This window comes from Dermacentor albipictus, chromosome 1 (assembly GCF_038994185.2).
Source record: "Dermacentor albipictus isolate Rhodes 1998 colony chromosome 1, USDA_Dalb.pri_finalv2, whole genome shotgun sequence".
Taxonomy (NCBI): domain Eukaryota; kingdom Metazoa; phylum Arthropoda; class Arachnida; order Ixodida; family Ixodidae; genus Dermacentor; species Dermacentor albipictus.
The window spans coordinates 323,583,746-323,590,576 of NC_091821.1; the positions used below are offsets into that span (position 1 = coordinate 323,583,746).

General features: G+C 42.0%; 1 long non-coding RNA gene across 1 annotated transcript; it reads right to left on the reverse strand.

The window, feature by feature from the left end:
• Positions 1-1,098: 1,098 nt before the first annotated feature.
• LOC135919411 (uncharacterized) lies at positions 1,099-5,827 on the reverse strand. Its single transcript, XR_010569953.2, has 3 exons — positions 5,545-5,827; positions 3,406-3,474; positions 1,099-2,649 (listed from the first exon to the last, which is right to left on the reverse strand). It is a non-coding gene; the product is annotated as an uncharacterized lncRNA (long non-coding RNA).
• Between the last annotated feature and the right edge of the window lie 1,004 nt (positions 5,828-6,831).

Below are 6,831 nucleotides of genomic sequence, written 5' to 3' on the forward strand. Positions count from 1 at the left end.
GACACTGCCCTTCAAGGGAACGCTTGAGCCATTGTATGTCCTTAAGCGAAACTGCACAGGCTGATATTGCAGATGTCCAAAATATTTCACAAATTCACTTTCAGGCGTATCAGATACCGCTGAGCCTGTGTCTATTTCCACGGCAATGGTTTGCCCATTTACATTCATATCAACTTAGTACGGCTCAACTCTTCCTCCTAGCACAATTCTAAGCTAGACACGTCCTCTTCAGCGGTGAAATTGCTCTGCCTTCTCTTGCACATAATAGCTAAATGTCCCGTCTGGCAACAACTGTAGCACCTTGCCTTTATGTGCTGGTGGTGGCGACCCCCCACAACGAAAACACAACCGTATCCTGTCCTTGTCAGTGGACCCTTCCTTTGCAGCCGCCGTACCACGTCGCCGACAGTTGCTGGTCGGTCACGTAGTCGCGGCACTGTCACTGTGTTGCCACTTGACGTCATCCTCTTGTGCTCGGGTCACGTCTCATCCCAGTAGCATCTCCCTCGCGTGGTTTGCTGCGGCTTCCATGGACGTGGCAATAACACGCCTTGTCCCATGTTAGGCCTTTCTCGTCTTCAGCGGCCAAAAGCTCGCATCGAATAGTTTCTCTGTGCACACCCACGACGAGCTGGTCTCTGAGTGCCTCAGTTAAAAACGTTCCAAACGAGCGGTTCGTTGCCAACCGCTTCAATTCCACGATGGGGTCATCAACTGCCTCCCGGGATCCCTCTGCGCGTTTATGGAAGTTGTAATGCTCCATGACTATTGACCGCTTTGGCGCGTAATGGTTCAGAAGCGCCTGTTTTATCTCTTTTGATACATCTTCTTTTCAGGAGCCTCCGGGAACATCAAGTTTCGCAATGTGGCTTACGCGCTGTCACCCACTATCATGATAAGAACATCCGTCTTGCTTTGTTCGTCCAGCTTATTAAGTCTAGAAGCATTCGTTGAGGGGCTAGTTGGTATGACATTATGAGAACAAAGAAAAACTGCGCAAAAAAGAACAAGACAGAGAAAGAACCACACGACACAGGCGCATGTGCCTGTGTCATGTGGTTCTTTCTCTGTCTTGTTATTTTTTGCGCAGTTTTTCTTCTCGTAACAGCTCATTAACTCTCGCAAAAGCCTCAAACCGCTCAAAGTAGATAGCTATGTTGCCTGTCGTGGTACAGAATTCCATCAGGCGCCCGATGAATGGTTGGTGGCTAGAGAACGGTGGCAGATCATTGTCCATGATTTCTACTGCTGCTTGCTGCTTGAATCAGGACAGACGGTTCATCCGATCTTGGTCGCCATTATTAAGGAGACGACAGTTGCGCAAGAGGTTTATTGACGACGACTGGCCGGTACATCACATAATATCTGAAGGCACGCCCCCCTGCTTGGGTAGGCTATCTATACTGTGATGGTCGCGCTGGAGTGTCCACAAGTGTGGCCCACTGCTGGTTACAAGATACAACAGTAATCAATTAATTTTTTTCCTTTCTGTCTTTAACAAGCCACACAGTTTTGCTTTGTGCCATACATAGGAGTAGTAGCTTCCCTACCACTCGCATCCTCATGTTTTAGTCTATGGTTAGGACTAACTGAAAAGTGATTTTTTTTATTTTTTTATTTATCAATACTGCAGGTCTTCTGCAGACCCATACAGAGAGTGGGCTTACCTCATCATAGGCATGTAATAAGATGCAACAAGTTCCCAAAAAGACAACAGCAAAACATGAGGTAGATCGGAACACTTTTCAACAAGTGCATCAATATATTATCTACATAGTTGCACTTTGCGTACATGAGAAGAGAAAATCTAGTATTATAGATTGTATGCTATACATGAGAAGTGAAATGTACAAACGTAAGCAACATAACACAAGATACTTTATGCTGTTTTACAGCTGGAAAAGTAGTTATACAGGGTCCATTAGCTGCTCTACTAGTGAACAAAACTGATCAAAATTTGGATTATTTACAGCTTTGCTTGGTAGCTCATTCCAAGCGTTCACAGTGTGAGGGAAATAGGAAAACTTAAATGTATCAATGCGTACTAAATGGCCGGATGCACTTATCGTGGCTTGTCCTATTAGACCGACGGCCAGGCGGATGATTATAGTCTTTTCTTATTTTGATGTGTCCGTAAAGGAGGAGACAAAAACTTCATAGATGCAACATAACACCGGCAGGAAAGAGTTGCCAAATGCGCAATGAAGCGCATGTTCATTGCACTTTCGTGCCAAGAATACTTTGAATAGATAAACCTAAGAGCTCTATTCTGTAATCTTTCAAGCTTATTGCATAGGTACTTTTGATGAGGGTCCCACAGCATGCTTCCGTATTCTAGAATAGGTCGGACCAGAGTTTTACAGGCAGTTAATTTTACAGGCTGAGGTGCTTTACTCAGTGTTCTGCGCAGAAACCCTAGTTGCTTGGATTCTTTGGCACATGTATCGGTAATGTGCTTATCCCATTTGAAGTCTTGCGAGAATGTGACACCCAAGCATTTTACTTTGTCGACTTGTGTAATATTCAAGCCTTTAAGATTGTACGTAAATGGTAAAGGTAGTTTTTTCTTGGTTAGGCTGATGGACACTGTCTTGGAGAGATTTATTTCCATCCCCCATGTATTGCACCATTGGGCAATGTTGCAATGTTCTGTGAAGAAGAATTGAGCTTTAGTTGGTCATCAGTACTGCGAATTACAGTATAAATGACACAATCATCTGTGAAAAGTCGCGATGTTACACCTGGTTCTGCACAAGAGATGTCATTAACGTATATAAGAAACAATACTGGTCCTAAAACAGACCCTTGGGGTACACCGGACAGTACATTTAGGCAATCAGAATCTACATTGTTTAAACTTGCATACTGGGTACGATTTGTAAAGTAAGCCAAAATCCATCCTATTACTTTGGTATTAATGCCAATCGATTCAAACTTGGCTATTAATTTAAAATAAGGCACACGATTGAATGCTTTCGCAAAGTCTATGAGTACTGCATCAGCTTGAAGTTTAGAATCAATTATGCCAGCGAAGTCGCGAGTTATTTCTTCAAGTTGCATTACCGTGGACAGCCCTCTACGGAAGCCATGCTGTTTAGGGTACAGTATAGACTCTAGGTAGTCCATGATGGCTTTGTTGAGGATATGCCTCCATCAATTTGCAACAACAAGTAGTTAGTAATATGGGTCGATATGTTTCCACAGTAAGTTTGTTACCACTTTTATGAATTGGGATTATTCTAGCGCGTAGCCACTCTATCGGAAGTGCACCATTTTTCAGTGAAAGCGTAAATATTTTATGCAAGGAGGGGGTAAGTTGTTCATAACGCTTTAGAAATGCAATGGGGATTTTATCTGGGCCTGGGGATTTCTTAACATCTAGTTGTAAAAGCAGGTTCAAGATACCTCGTTCGGTTATCTTGATTTCCGGCATAGCCGAGCCACGGTGAACAAGCAGGACTTGAACTGGGCATGCTTGGGTGAATACAGATTGGAAAAAGGAATTGTATGAGTTAACTATTGCGTGCATATTTTCAGTAACGATGTTGTTGATTTCCATCTTACAATTTGGACTGTCCGGTTTAGCAAGGTAACGGCAAAATTTTTCAGTTGCTTTGTCATGAAATCTGTTAAAGTGTTTAAAAGAAAGTTATTTATTGCTTGCCGTAACAAGCTTTTAAATCCGTGGAAATATTCATTTATTACTGTTGGATTGCATTTACGCTCCCAGATTCTTTTCAGCCTCCGTTTCACATGAATAATTTCGGGCATTATCCAAGGATTTGTCCGCTTACGTTTCATAGGAATATAAGGTTTTTCACAGTGAAAAATTGCCGCTTTAAATTTTAGCCACAAGTTCTTGATATTGAAAGGTTCAGCGTAAAAATTGTCTAAATTCATTTCCAGGTAATCAATAATGCTTTCATTGTTTGCTCTGCAATAACCTATAATAAATATATGTGAATTTTCAGTGTTACTTTTCACCAGGCTAAGATTAGGAAAACGAATTAGAATCAATTTATGGTCACATATTCCATCTTCCACCTTAATTTCAGTATCTGCTGCGCAGGAAATCAAAGCAAGGTCTAAAATATTAGGAACCAGCTTTTGGACACGTGTCGCTTGCGTTACACGTCGAGATAAAGAAAAACTTAGCATGGTATCAAAAAGTCGTTCGCAGCTGTTTACTTCCCGATTGCTGTCGGTAAGGTTATCCCAGTCAATTCCTGCCAAGTTGAAGTCACCAACAAGTACTAGCTTTGTCCGATCATGCATTTTCTTAAGGAGGTAGTTGTGTAATTCCGTACGATTAGTTTCATGTGCCCTGGGTTGTCCGTATACTCCACCTATTAGTAGAGGCGTGGCTTGGAATGTGGCAGTGCACTAGAGGCTCTCATGGGTAGGTATACCTTGTTCCTCTTGGAACGTCAGACCATTCTTTATAGCGATGGCCACTCTGCCTCCACGGCTATCACAATCTTTATGGATTAGGCTATAATATTCTAAAATTATTTCTGAATCGTGGATAGAGGGATGAAGCCATGTCTTGGTAATCACTAAAATATCAAAATATCAGGCTCTTAAGCCAATGAAATCTCTAGTTTATCTGTTTTGTTCACTATGCTTCGAGCGTTGAAACACAATAAAGAAAACAACGGTGTACTTTCTTGGCATCTTTCATTTGAACTATTACCCTTGAGACCAGTCACCTCAGAACACGCTTGTTTAAGAGGTATCCTCTTTTCCACGCGCTTATCCCATGCATACAGCGTGTCATTTATTTTCAGCTTATCGAAAAGAAGCACAACCCTATCACCGCATGCTTGGTTTGGTTTTGAGGAGTCCCATAACTTCCTGTGCATTTCACAAAGTGCAAATGAAAAATCCTCCGACACCGATATGTCTGTGCCTTTGAGTTTCGAATAGTTGCGCAGAACTATCATTTTTTCGGCAAAATTTAAAAAAACGCAGTATGGCGGGTCGATGTTGATTAGCTAATCTTTTGCCAACGCAATGGACGCGCTCCACAGTCTTTACTTTTACTTTCAGCAAATGGTTGAAGATGTCATTCTCGACATATTTCTTTAAAGATGCGGGGCCTTCATCGCTACTTTCTGGGATACCATATATCACAATATTGTTCCGGTGGCTTCTGTTCTCTAAGTCGTCCATCTTGCTGTGTAAATGTGCAACTTGCTTTTGAACCACATTAACAGTTGTTTCACACTTTTCAACTTTTTCTTTGCAGTCTTTGAGTGTTGCAAGCTTGTTCTCAATGAGAGACAGGCATGTTTGGACGCCCTGCATACCGATTTGAAGTTCAGTTTGGGAAGCCTTAATTCCTGTGACGGTATGTAAAATGTGCTGCAGAACATCAGAATCAAGACCTGGGTTTTCCTTTATGTCGCCACACATAATTAGCAATAAGTTAACTATACGAGACACATTCATACAATATGACCACAAACAGGCAAAGCTCAGCAACACTACTAGGCATGTACAACTAGTTGTAAAACACTTCGTAGAACAATATTTTTCACCAACCTGTACAAAGTAGAGCACGAAAGTTAGCATCATGCACCTTGCCGTGCCACTGGGCCCACTAAAGGGTGGAAGCAGGCGTTGTCCCAATTTATGCTGTTCCTGGGAGACAGCTGGAGTTGCAGGATTGCCGAAACATTTATCAAGATGGATCACGTTGGGCGTTGCAGAGTCAAACCGCAAGAGCGATATGGTTGCAACAGGGGTCATGTCAGGCCAACTTGATACGGTGCTGTAAGTGTCACAGTAGCAGTGTGTCCGAAGGGAGCCGGAAACGAGGCATCACCATGCAAACCGGGTCCCAGGAATACCTGTACACAGTAGAGCATGAAAGTTAGCATTTTGCGCCTTGCGGCGCCAGCGAGCCCACTTGGATGGAGTCCCTAGCTCAATGTTCAGTTTTGATCAGGGTCAAGAAACTTTATGTAATGCACAATACTTTTCTTGCTCATCTGTGACTATACTCTCTGGAAAATATGTGCATTGCACTAATATTCAAGAAATGGAAAGAGAGAGAGAGAGAGATGTATTTACTGAATTCTTAGTGGTTACGGTATCCACTCTTGACTAGTCATACATGCATGGAAGGATGGAGAACTTGGGATTATAGGGCCCAGGACTACTTCAAGAATAAGTTGTGGAACAATGTTTTGACTCATTGCATTAATAAATAGAGGAGAAAGATGTAGAGTTATTTAGGTAGCATGTGGTTGCTTTCTGAATTGTGTATAAAATTTCAACAAATTTTGAGAACGAGTTATTAGTCATCAGGAAGTAGCGTGGAGTTGCAATGGAATCCCGCAAAAGGTCCTTGCAAAGAAAGCTTTGCAGGTCTTGGTATCGAACCCAGCACTGCCATCTTCCCGAAGCAATCGCTCATCTGACTGAGCCAACCAGGAGGAGTAGCTTGTAGGGTAAGAGTGAATTAAGGTTGAAGGCACAGGAATGTGGAATTTCGATAAATATGAGGCTTGTTGTAATATGAACTTTGTTTGCTTGGCAAATTGTAAATACTGATCAATTGTCCCTAAGGAGCTGTTCGTTTGTTGTAGTCTAAGACACTAGAAATGGTAAAGCAACCATTCAGCACTTCTACGTGTTTTTTGCTGTGCCAAATACATTAGTATGATAACATTTACAAATATACGCCACTTCTGGTAAAGTATCAGTATCAACAATCTATTATACTTTGAAATTAAGAAAAACACAAAGCGTCACCCTTGAGAATGTGTCATACTTGCAAGTTGGACTTGTTGCATAATTTTAGTCATTCATTTAGCTGCATATAAA